Below are 12,718 nucleotides of genomic sequence, written 5' to 3' on the forward strand. Positions count from 1 at the left end.
TGAACAAAGATGTGAGTGATGGGAAAAGATCGCCCCCCCTCCCAACCTCAGCAGTGAGCAAAGCTGGTCTTAAAGTAAAAATCCAGTTGCTAATAACAAACTGGGAGGGAGGGAAAAAAACAGTGCGTTCCCAGTCTAACCTCCCCCTCCGCACACACATATACGCACGCACACACACGCGCGCACGCACACCCCACCCCAAGTTCACCTAAGCCCTGACTAGGGACTAGGGCGCCAAGGCCCGGGAGCGCGGAACTACCCAACTTGCCGGGAAACAGAGGACACCATGGGAGGGGGGCGGCACTCACTCCGACCAAGATCGCTTCCCGCGCCCCTCCCCGTCTGCTCCCCGCCGTCAGCCCCCTCCCAGCATCTACACGGACCAGCCGGGCCCAGCGGCCCGCTTGGGCTGCCCGGCGGCCGGATGCGCTCAGCAAACGCGGCCCCTGTCGGATTTCTGCTAAACTGCACAGCGGCGACGGCGGCAGCGGCTGCCGGGAGAAGGCGCAGGAGCAACCGCAGGCCGGCCCCGCGCGCGCACTCACCCCGCCCGGCAGGCTCGCCCGTAGCCCATGCCCCGCCGGCCGCCCGCTCCCACCCGCGCGCACGCCAGTGGCCCCAGACGCACCGGGCGCCCGAGCCCAGCAGGCCAGCACAGCGCGCAGCCGCCGTATTTTCTGCTAAAGTGAAAACTAAGGCGGCTGACAAATCACGTCTCCTGCGAGGCACCCGTTAGACATAACAATATCCGGCAAACAAAACCCGGCCACCGCTGCAACTGGCGCGCGGGGTTGGGACCCCGCCCTGCTCCTCGGTAGCCCCCGACCTCTTACTATCGCCCCCGCAAACCCCAACCCTCCAAGCTCCCACCTAACTCAGAGATTGTGTATATGCTCGCCAAAAGGCTACAGTAAGGACGACTCACAATACAAGAGTGAAAAGGGGAAGGGGGGGGGACCTTAACTTTCCACCTGTCCCCAAAGAAAGCCCTGCAGGAGTTTCCTGAGAAGATTTAAGGAGAGGGGACACAAAGCGTTCTCTCACTCTCTAGCGCTCTCTCCCTCTCTCCCCCAACCCCCTTTTCTCCCCACCCCCCCAACTTCCCCGCGCCTGCGTTTCTACCTTCTCTCACTTCGCATACGTCCATCTATACGGAGATATCTATATTTTAAATTATTTGCAAAACTGCAACAGATGGGCGCGTCGAAATCTGGACACTTTCCTACTCATCAAAGAAAAGCCCCCCCTTATTTTATTTTATTTTATTTTATTTTTGCCTAAAATACATCCCGAGTCCCGCCTACGACTGTTTTCCTTAATTCATTTTCAAAAAAAAAATAATAATGTCTTAAAGCAAACAGAAAGGCTTATTAGCAGCGATCATTCTCGCCCCAGTCCTATGTCTGGGCTGGGGGGTGCTTTCCCCTAAATTGCCCTGTTCCCAGACGCCCCCCCCCCCTCCCTCTCCCCCGCCTTCCAGAGCCCCCCACGCCCATACTTCCTCACTCTGATTGGCCTCATTTCTCCAGCCCGGGACTGGCCGGCTCAGTTCCCTCCATAACCTGTTACTTATTTATTTATTTATTTTTGTCTCTGGCCACCGCTTGCCCCCAGGGCCGCGGCGATCTGGGGCAGGTGCTACGGGCGCCGCCTGCACTTGCAGGAGCCATGGCCCTTTCTCGGGGTCGCGGGTTCAGACCCTGGCACCTCGGCCCCGGCCTCGGCCTCGCCGGGCTCCCGGGGCGCAAGAGGCCGGTGAAAACACAAAATGGCAGGTCTCAGAGGCCCTCGGCTCTGGCAAGTTTGATACACTGTAAGCATCAGCTAACTTTGATTAAAAAAAAAAAAAAAAAAGGTTACAAATTACCCTCTCTCTCTCTCCTAGGCAGAGGGGTCAGTATCTCACAGCGGCGGCGTGGGGAAAGGGGGAGAGCAAGGGGAGCCCCAGTTCCAGGCAGAGGAGAAAATGGGGAAAGTCACTTGAGCAGAAGTTTCCGCGTCCCCAAACTCCCCCTCCCCTTACGAGTTCCCCCCACCCCCAAAACCCTTCTGAAAGTTTCCGGGGGGCCTTTGAGCCGCTTGCCGGCCGCGCGCGGACTGGGGGCGCGGGCCGGGGCCGGAGCTGGGCGCAGGGTCCCTCCCGCGCGCCGGGGCGCGAGGCCCGGAGACTCCCTTTTCAAACTAACGGTCCCGGGACCGCGGGCGGGGGAGGCGGCCGCCCGGGCGCTGGTCCCGTTCGCCGCCGAAGTTCTCTAGCGCCATTCGATGCCCGGCCGCCGCCGCTTTCTCGGTTTTCCTCCTCTTTTTTTTTTTTTTTTTTTTTTGCCCCCGCTGACAGCTTCTCTCGCCAACGTCACAGCCACGGATATTTAATTAGACCGTATTTTTTAATCGCGATGGGGCGAGAAGGAACCGGGCGGCAGGCCTCGCCGAGATGAGGAGGGGGAGGGGATGGGGGGGTGCTACGCCAAGAGTCCAAACTCACTTTGCCACCTACCGGACGCCGGGGCGGTCCCCCCGCGCCCGCCGCGCCCCCCAGTGCCCCCCCACCGCGCCGCGCCCCGCGATCCACCCCCCCACCTTTGTTTTCCCCTTACCTTAAACATTGAAACGCGGGCGTCGGGAGCAAACTCGGGCACGTAAACGGAGCGTTGTAAAAGATTGTGTTCAATGAATAATGAAACATGTCCACATGATTGACTTGATCATTTTCCGGGGCTGAGGGGGGACGGGCGCCCAGCTCGCGCGCCTCGCTCGCCCACTCGGCAGAGCCCGGCGAACTGTTCCCAGCCCAGCCCGGGCAGGGCAGGCTCGATTTTCATCAGCCTCTTTTCAGAATCGCCCCGTTCATTGATACTCATCACCCAGCCCCAGCAGACATCCCCATCCCCAGCTCGGCCTCCCCCTATCTGGTAGGTGAAATGCATTGTACCATTAAAAACGCTCTCCATTGTCGCCCTGGCATAATTCACAGCAACTAGATAGGTCTTGCGGCATTTAGCTTTGATGAGCCAGAGACTGAACCCTTGATATAATAATCTACAAAGAATGGTGTGTGATCGTCCATTTTTTCTCTCTGTCTAGCAACTAAGAAACCATTTAACACAGCGCAGCTTGCTTCTGACCTTGAGCTCATGTAAACACACTTATTAAAATCTATCTATTCTCCAAGAGCTACATTCTGATTGTCAGACTCGTTACTGAGACATATATCAGCCCCTTCGCTTGTCACTACTTTGCATTCCTGCCTTTGACTAAAGAATTTTTTATCCAGCCGAGAGGGAGAGAGAGAGAGAGAGAGATTGCCACGGAGGGAGAGGAGAGAGAGAGACGGAAAAGGGGAGAGGAAAAAGCGTAATTCTTACCTGCTTCTGAAACTATTTAAAGTCTGTTTCTTTTCTGGGGGAAAAAAAAAAAAACTCCCGGGTGAATCTCGGTGGACAGCGGGACGCGGAGAATCAGTCACAGCCCGGGCGTTTAAGGGAGTCATCAGCGATCAAATGACGTTGATCCGCGCTGTAACCTTGTGGCGTATTTAATGTAAATAAGGCAGTTATGTTGCCAATCGCCGCGATACAAACACGGAGAGGTCCTCAGCCTCGCCTCCCGCGCCTGCCATTAGAGGCGACTTTATTTACAGACACTATTTAGGAGATCATGATAATTCTAAAACAATACTAGTGCCAAATGATTATGAAAATATGATTTTAATTAATCACGTAGTAGGCAAGGAAATTAGCATACGGTAATTAAACTTCGAGAAAAACGTCACGCAGGTTCTCTGCCTTATGGGTCCAGAATAATCATCACGCGGTGGGCTCCAGGACTTAATTATCAAACAAAATAACTTTTTAAAGGCAACTTTGCAAGGCTGGTCCTCAAGGCGAACGTTTTGGTAAATAACATAAGCGGAGGTAACAAGGTGGAGATTTGAATGGTACGTGAGCTTGGATTTCTGTGAAGCAAGGAAGTGGGGGAAAGAAGAGGGGAAAAAAAAAAGCTGAATAATGCAATTATGGATTCTCTGTCCTAGAGTTGACAAAAGCTGGTGCCTCAAAAGCCTCTTTGTTATGGGATTATATAATGATCCTGGTGTCATTATGGGTAAAAAAAGATTCAGTAATAATAATAAAAGAAGTATCCAGATACACCAATGAACAGCTTGTTTAAAAAAAAAAAAGCTTGCATGTGACATTAGGCATGTTAATAGCAGAAAGACAAAATCCTAAAGAGTTGACAAATATAGAAGGAGATAGGAGGGAGGGGGAGGCCTGTGTTGTGCATTAATAAGAAGCGATGAAGACAGATTGATTATTCAAAATACTCAGCCACGGGGACACTTAAAACACAGATTCAGGTAAGACTTGTTCCAGCTTCTATGAACTGAGTTCCCCCCAAAATGACTGGCTGAGTTTAAACCAGGGCACCACAGTACTTCAAAAGGGAAGATAGAGAGTAAACACGCACAGCCTCCCCATCACTACTGGCTCCAGGAGAAGGAGCTACTTAGTTGCAAAACCAGTCCAAGAGTGGGGCAAGGCACAGAAAAGTTCGTGTAGGGAGGAGCAACACAGAGCAAGCCGGGCTAGGGACTATCACACCAGCGCTTCCCAGTTGCCTCAGGCACGGGCCTTCCATCTCCTCCCTGGTGGTCTGCTCCCAGGTGCGCCGTCGGTGGGCACCCGGCCTGGTCAACTCTGCTCTCACACCCCCAAAGCTTGTCCAAAGAACCCAAGGCGCACTCTCTCTTCCTCTTCTCTTTTCTCTCTCTCTCCCTCCCTCCCTCCCTTCCTCCCTTCCTCCCTCCCTCCTTCTCTCTCTCCCTCTGTCTTCATAGATTTGGGAAGGGAGAAAGGATAGGTTTCTCCCAACTAGCCTGATTCTATGAGATCCTTGAAGTCCACACAAAATTCTACATTGATTTTTTAAAAAATCACCTTCCTACCCCCCAAAAGTTTAGCAATTCAGTCCGCATTTTCCAATCTGATGTGTCTGAAAATCTTCTTGAACAAATTCCAAAATACAAGGGTTTTTTTTTTTTTTTTTTTCTTGTACAGAAATTATCATCGCAATCACATCAATGATATCACTATCTCTATGGGAATGATAGCCAGAGCAGTGGGGTGTTCTTTATTTCAATTCTTCGTGGATCAACTGATTATACTCTGTCGTCTTTTGAACCTGTTATTGTAAGTCAAGTGATTCTTTATAAGTGACAGCTCGGACAAAGAGGCGAGCAGGGCCGATCAGGTCGAAAGGAAGTGGCCATATGGACTTGGAGAAAAGGCACTTTCTCCCCGACAGAATAGGGGTGGCAGCCTCATTTTAACCCTCCAGCCGCCAACCTTGCCTAAATGTTGTAAGACATGGAGGCGGAACTGAGTCTCGTCATCACCCTGGGATGGCACCGCCCTGGGTGGTGTCCATCTGAGCTGCGCTGGGACAGTGGCCGTCAGGGCACAGGCGCCCTTCCAGGGTGGGAGGCTCCAGATGCCTTCAGCCCTTAAAGCCTGTGTCTTAGGAAGGCCGGGAACCTCGGCTGTTGCCCCCGCGAGATTTGGGGCAGCGAGGTGGGCCAGGACCCGCTGAGGAATGGACTACCTACAACCTGAGGACCGTGCCCCACTGCCCGAGTCCGGCCGACTGATCGGGGCTGGGGGTTCATTGGCGCCCCCTATCGACGAAAGTGTGTTTTTCATTCCTCAAAGGCTTGGTCCTAAGATAGTGAGCTCCGCAGGGCCTGCCGAACTGAACTGTGATCCCTGCACTTGGGAATCAAGGTTGAGGGTGAAGAGCACTGAACAATGGGTAGAGCGACCAAAAACTTGGTCTCTACCTTCGTCCCACTAAAGCAGGGAAGTTTCCATGGACTACCCCACCTGGGAGCCCCACTCTGTGTTTTGAGGATAATTCCCCAATTTGTAGCTTGCAGGTGCGTTTCCCATCAAGATTTCTTGATACCCCAACCTTCTTCCCCTACCCCTGACCCTGTCAAGCACTGGCTCCTTCTACTCCTTCTCAAACTCCAGAGTATTTCTCACTGGTCTTGCCCAGACCAGCCAAACTGCAACAGGTGACTGAGTTTTTAGCAGAAGCTCCCATGGGCCTGATCAATTCCCGCATCCAGGAGTCCTGCACTCACCAAGCCTCACAGCTGGCCCTGGGTGCAGCTACTCCCCACCCAGGGGACTCTGAGCAGGTCTTTTCATACCTGCAGTATCTTCAGGGTAGTTCCAGCCCTTCAATTTCTTGAAATTGATGCAAGTAATTGGAAGCCCGGGCTGAGGAGTTAGGCAGGTGATGTCTGTGGGTAAAAATCAAGGTGATGAAATCAGTTCTTGGGAGACTCCTGGGCCAGCTTGGAAACACGACCTGAAGGAGCCGCATCAGCACCTTGTAATAGGCATCGGGCCACTCAAGGTGCTTCTCACACCAAAAGGTTTGTTCTGACCTCCGTCATTCCATTCCCAAAAGTGACAGTAATTCATAAAGTGTTTCCAAACCATTAGCGTTGCACTTGCTGTTCCAACAGCACTCATTTTACTTTTGTTTGTACTTTTCTCTTTGCTCCCTCTGCTCCTTGTAAGTCAGTCTGCCTCCTCACAGAGTGGTTGGCCTTTAGCTAATGAGATGGCCAATACCTATGACCAAAACTGTGAAGCAAAAGAGAAGACACTCCAAGAAGGCTTGGGTTCTGAGTGGAAAGGTGAGCCATGACACTTGTGAATAAATGGACCAGGTACCCCCACTTCAGTGTTCCTATCTGTAAAAAGATGGCTGCCAACCATCTGTAAGGCCTCTTTGATCCTTCAGAGATAGTGGTTTGGGGAAGCTGATGGCCACCTTCTTCAAGAAGATATAAGGAAATCTATAAAAGCCCATGTGTCAGGTGAGGAGTTGGTCTGGATGCCTGCAGAGTTACACCAGACTTCTCACAGGCAGTCTTTGCTTCCCAACTTCAGGTGGCCATCTCTCAATGTGGGAACTCTCCTTCACTCAGGGGAAGGCTGCCTGGGCTTCAACAATGGAGTCTCCTTGCCTTGGATAAGGGATTTTTCTCTGTGGCAGAGGTCATGTGTCTGTCTTCACTGAGGTGAAGGAGCAGCCTGCTCAGTCATAGGCACTTCTGGGCCTCTCAAAGACTCCCCTAAGAGCAGAGTTCAGTGGGAGGTTCCCCATTGAGGTGGAAAGTGGTTCCTGAATAAGAAGAAACTTGGGAATTGGAAGTACTTGGCTATTCTGCCACAAACTATTGGTCCCTGGACAACCTTGATCTCTCTGCCCCCTACCACCAGCATTCCTTTTTAAACATACCCTTTTAAAACAGAGTGCAGCTGTCCCACAGTTTAAAAAGAAAAAGAAGTAAGAGAAGACAAGAGGAAAGAAGAGGAGAGGAGAGGTCATACCCCTCTTTGAACTTTCAATGCAGAGATGGATCCACAGTCTTTTTTTTTTTTTTTTTTTTGGCTCTGACTACACAAGCTTTCTTCCAATTGCAGCCCCTGCCTTCCCTTTTCCACCCTGAGGGCATTGGTGGATGGGTAGGGGGGTGCTTCCTCAGGTCCTAGTAATCAGCCTGTCACATCTCTCTGGACTCTGATTGGCTCAGAATAGATACATGACCTTTGTTGATCCAATCAGAGTGGATCTGGGTTTGTTTGGTGCTAGTGGAGAGGCTGAATGGCTGAAGGACTGTAGTCTCCACCCCCTCACAGAGACCTGAGCAGAGAGCTTGCAGAAGCCAAGAGGAGCCTGAGAATGGTGCCAACATGAACAAAGGCATTGTTGAAGTCCTGCTTGTCCTGTATGAGGCCTAAATCCAGCCATACCTAAAGCCAGCTCTACACCTCTGCGCCTGTTTGGCAAGCAGACTAATTCCCCTTAAGTTAATTCAGTTTGCAATGGGTTTTCTGCCCCTTGCCATAGAATGAGACCTGATATATTTAGCACCTGACAAGAACAAGGAACACTTGGGCTAGGAACTAGATAGCTCAATAACAAGGCTGAAACAAGGGTTGGAAAAGCATAGCATGGCCCCTGTAGCTCTTTCTACAGCCAGAGAACTTGCTAGAATTTTTCTTAAAGCTACAGGTGTGCCTTGCTTTGCATTCTATCTCCATTCCAGGAACAAGGTTTATAAATTGAACTTTTGTAAATTGAATCATATTTCCTGAACTGAGAGAGCTGATTATTTAAGGCATCTCAACATTCAATGTCTTTTGTAAAAGGAATGGTCAGGGCCAAAATAACCAGTAAATGATAATTTATTTATGATTCTACTTTTTCCACATAAGGCTTTATTTTTAAGCAGGACCAACCAGGGTGTTCTCATGGTGTCTTTGTGTTAAGTTAATCAAAGGTCAAGAAAATGTTTTGAGCACTGTTGGATATCATCACAGCTCTATATTATGCTCTTTTACAAAGCAGTGGCCCTGAAACATCCTCGGAACACAGGAGCATCACCTGTGGGCCCTGCAGTTCCACAGCCAAAGCCAACTCTGATTCATTTTTTGGGGGAAAGCCAGGAGGCTGGTGGCCTTTCAATCTAAAACACAACTGTGTTTTGTTTGCCTCCAGAGAGGGAGTCAGTTAAACAGCCCACAATAATCTGAATTTGGGGAATTTTTGAGAAGTGGAAGCAAAGTATCAAGTTATGAAATGCAACTTCTGGTTGGGATTAAAGAACTTTCCTAAGATGTCCATGCCTCTAATATTTCCTTCTTATACTTCAGATGTGTTCACCATGTAGCACACAGCCACCACCACCCGGCCCTACTTTTCCAAAGGTCCAATTGTCAACCTGGATTTTAATGTAGAGGTACAAAGTTTGTCACTAGAAACAAAAGGGATCAAACGTTGAGAAAATTAAGTTTTTCAGAAAAGGCCTTTGGCTAATAGGTGCAATCTGGTCCCTACAGATCAAGCAGGATCCAGTACCGAGATTGATTTCCATGGTTGAACAGGATAAACATAGCCTTGTCAACTCCAGAAAGCATTTCTCTGCAAGAAAATACCTAGGAATCAGATAAAAATGACAAAATTAAGGCAAAACAGCTCTCTTGACTCTGGCCACTACCTGAGAGCCCTGTGACACAGAACTTTTCCATGGGCCTGTGCAGGGCACAGACAGTGGAACTTGGGTGGATGATAGGCCAGAGGCCTGGGAAGAGTCATCACTACCGAGACTTTGTTTTAAATCCTGATTCTTGAGTGTCATGAATTTTGGGAAAATAGAAAGAGAAGACTTAGGCAGGCAAAAGGACAGGGCATCTGTTGATGGTACCAGGCTCAGAGAGAGGCAAAGTTGCATTAGATGGTGCCACATGGGAGACATGGGCAGGATGGCTCAGAAGGATGAGCTTGGATCCTTGGAGAGTCTCTGGAAGGCTGTATCTATCCCTGTACCTGCTCTAGATCTTATAAGTGCTCCAGAATATCCTAGGGTATCCTGCAACCCGTGCATGGGAGAGTCAACCGGCAGAATCGACTGGGTTTTGGCATCTAATGGTATAACCAGATATAATAGAACCACACTGGTGAAAAAGGACAAATTAATTCATTTGAATATTTAGGATGTAATTTTGTCCATCCTAACATAACCAGCCTCCTCCAGCTCTGAGGATACTAATCTGTAGACCTCCCTTGGCCACAGTTATTCTTTCAGGGTGCCAAGTCTTTGTTCATAGATCTCCTTCTCTACCCAAGGCTTAAAGGTTCCAAAATGGCAGACCCAACGTTTAGTTCATCACTAGACTCCAGGTCTAGCTTAGTCCCTGGCACAGTACAACACACTGGGAAATGTCGATGGAACTATTCAAGAAATTAATGAATCATACCTAACACATAAGTAATTCTTACTGTGTGCCAGGCACTGTTTTAAGAACTTTGCCTTTATAACTAATTGAATGAATGAATGAATAAATACACAACAATCTTTCACACAAACATGAACACACAGCATTGCTGAAAATGTGTTGTCACCATTAGCAATCAACCGAAACCTTTAAAAGTTTTTTTTCCTAATATAAAGTAACTCTTAAAGAATAACCAGAAAACATAGAAATATATAGAAATTATTACACCTCCCTTCATCTGACCCCATCGCCTCTCGTGTTTTCCTTCTGCACATATTTCTGTGTCTATCAAATTTTTACAAACTTTGAATCATTTTGTGGTAAACCATTTTGTGTCCTGCTTCTGTTCTCTAACCTTGTAGCACAAGGTATTTCACAACCTCATCAAATATTCTTTGAAAACATGGTTTTATGGCTACATAATGTTCCATCAAATGGATGCAGCATAATTTATTTAAACAATATTCTTATTTTGGGGCATCTAAATTGTTTCTAATTTTTTTCTTCTTCCCTTAAAATTATCATAGTGAGCATTTTCATGGTGAACCTGTGTCTGCACCTCTGTTCATTTGCTGGGGATCATCCATTGGAAGTGAAATGACTGGGTCAGTGGTTATGGAGTTTTTGAGGCTCCTAATGGCATTGCCAACTTTCCTTCCAAAAAGCTGCCCAACTTGTCCTTCTCCCATTCATGTCTTTTCCTGCCTTTTTGCCCTGTTTATGGGGGATGGAGGGCTTATCTTACAGACCCACTAAAATATGTTAACCTTTACGTAGTCACATTTGTTGCAAATAGTTGACCTTCTCATTCTGATGGTTGTGAAACTTTTAACAGGTTCCCATTGTCCCCAGATTCACCCTTCAGCTCTAATGAACCCCAGAGGAAGAGCAGAAAATTCTTGCCCTCTGAGGAAACAATGTATCTCTTTGCTTTCCTGTTTCAGATAGACGGTGCACCAGAGAAGGGCAGAGCCAGCCAATATTAGTGAAATGTGGTGACCACAGGCACCTAGTCCACACCTCCTGCCCACGACCCACTCAGGAATTCTGCTCCAAGATTCCCTGCTCTCCTGCCAGCCCCCGCTCTGGGTTATCTCTGCCTTTTGGTAGTGATTTTCCAAAAGAGGAGAGGGAAGAAATACCATAGAGTGTCAAAACTCAGGTTCTAGGGCCAGACCACCTGAGTTCAAATTCGGGCTGCCCCACTGTAGGGTTATGTGACCTTAGGCAAGGTACTTAACCCCTCTGTGCCTTTACGTCCCCATCTGAAAAATGAGCCCCCACCTCATGGGCATGCTTAGGGAGCTCTGAGTTCACATTCAGTGCAAAGCCTAGTACAGAGTAGGCACTGGCCATTCTTATCAGTGATACATAAATGTTTTATATGCATTTTTTGATATTAAATGGGACTTACAGTGTCCCACACTTTGGGTGTAGCAGTTCAGGGCTGTGGAAATGTTTTGGTGGCATACTGCTTCCACCGTGCTCTGCAAGTCATGGCCACTCTGCCCTACACCTGGCCAAGGGCCATGTCTACCAGCCTCAGCCCCTGTCTTGGTGAGCAGTTCTTTCTACAGATAGCAGCCATTCATTATCACCATAATTCAGGGGCCCATTGCGGTCTCCAGGGCACCAGTGGTAAAATGTTTAGCATATCAGATCTGGGATTTCAGGTCCAAGCACCTAAGCCGGTGGCTTTACCTTGTTACCTTGCTTTCGTCACCTGTGGCTTTGCTGATTAGGCTGAATCAAAACCTGACATCCAGGTGCCGCTTTTCCCCTTTTGCAGTGGGTATTTTGCAGGTGACACATTTTAAAAAGAGAACTTGATTTGTGTGGCCCCCATTTAATCTGGGCTCACTCTTGCCCTTTGCCTCTTTTCTCTAATATCCGTGGAATGCCTGACGGACCATGGATGGACCTTTCATGAATTTCTTTTTCATCTTTTCACAAGTGCAGCATGCAAGTCACCCTTCCTGAGGGTGGAAATGCAGTTGCCAATAGAAGTAAAGTCTCATTTCTCAGCAGCATTCATCAGTTAAATCACCAGGGTAGGCAGAAGTTAACGGCAACAAAATCCGATTATAGGTACATCCCCCCAAGGCCCCAATCCCCACAACACTGCCTTGATAAGAAAAAAAGCCTGATACTAAGGCCACAATGCCCAAATGATAAATCATTAGGTGCCAAATCCACCCAGTCACTCAAGAAGCCAGATACAACTTTTTCAACTCAAGGCCAGCATGTCAACACCCTGACAGGTCTCTGTTCGAACTTGCCCGGCCTTTACATGAGCAAATAAGGGTTTTCTATTAACGGAAAATTCACTTCCACTACTAAGCAGTGCCAGGTTCTATGAGGAGTGCCAAACAGAAATAAGGACAGGAGGATCAAATTCCCCACTGTGCCCCCAAAGGAAGTATAGTCTCAGCAGCACCCGGCAGCTCCAGAGCAGCACACCCAGACAGACCCAGAATGGGACAAAATGTTTGCCAGATGGATACTGTCACTGGCTTTCCAGAATGTGTTCCCTTTCGTTATGGAATGCAACACGTCAGAACTGGCATTCTGCAAGTTGATTCCTAGAGGAAAACATTTTTTAAAGGATTACTTCTAAGAATCGATCTCACAACTAACTGGGAGACTGGAAGTAAGTCACAATTCAGAAGTTAAAAATGAAATTAACAATATGTGTTGTTGTTGTTGTTGTCGTCGTCGTTGTTGTTTTGTACCGGGGATTGAACTCAGAGGCAACTTCACCACTGAGCAACATCTCCAGCCTGATTTTGTATTTTATTTAGAGACAGGGTCTTGTTGAGTTGCTTACTGCCTCACTTTTGTTGAGGCTGGCTTTGAATTCATGA

Source organism: Marmota flaviventris, chromosome 18, assembly GCF_047511675.1.
Source record: "Marmota flaviventris isolate mMarFla1 chromosome 18, mMarFla1.hap1, whole genome shotgun sequence".
Classification (NCBI taxonomy): Eukaryota; Metazoa; Chordata; class Mammalia; order Rodentia; family Sciuridae; genus Marmota; species Marmota flaviventris.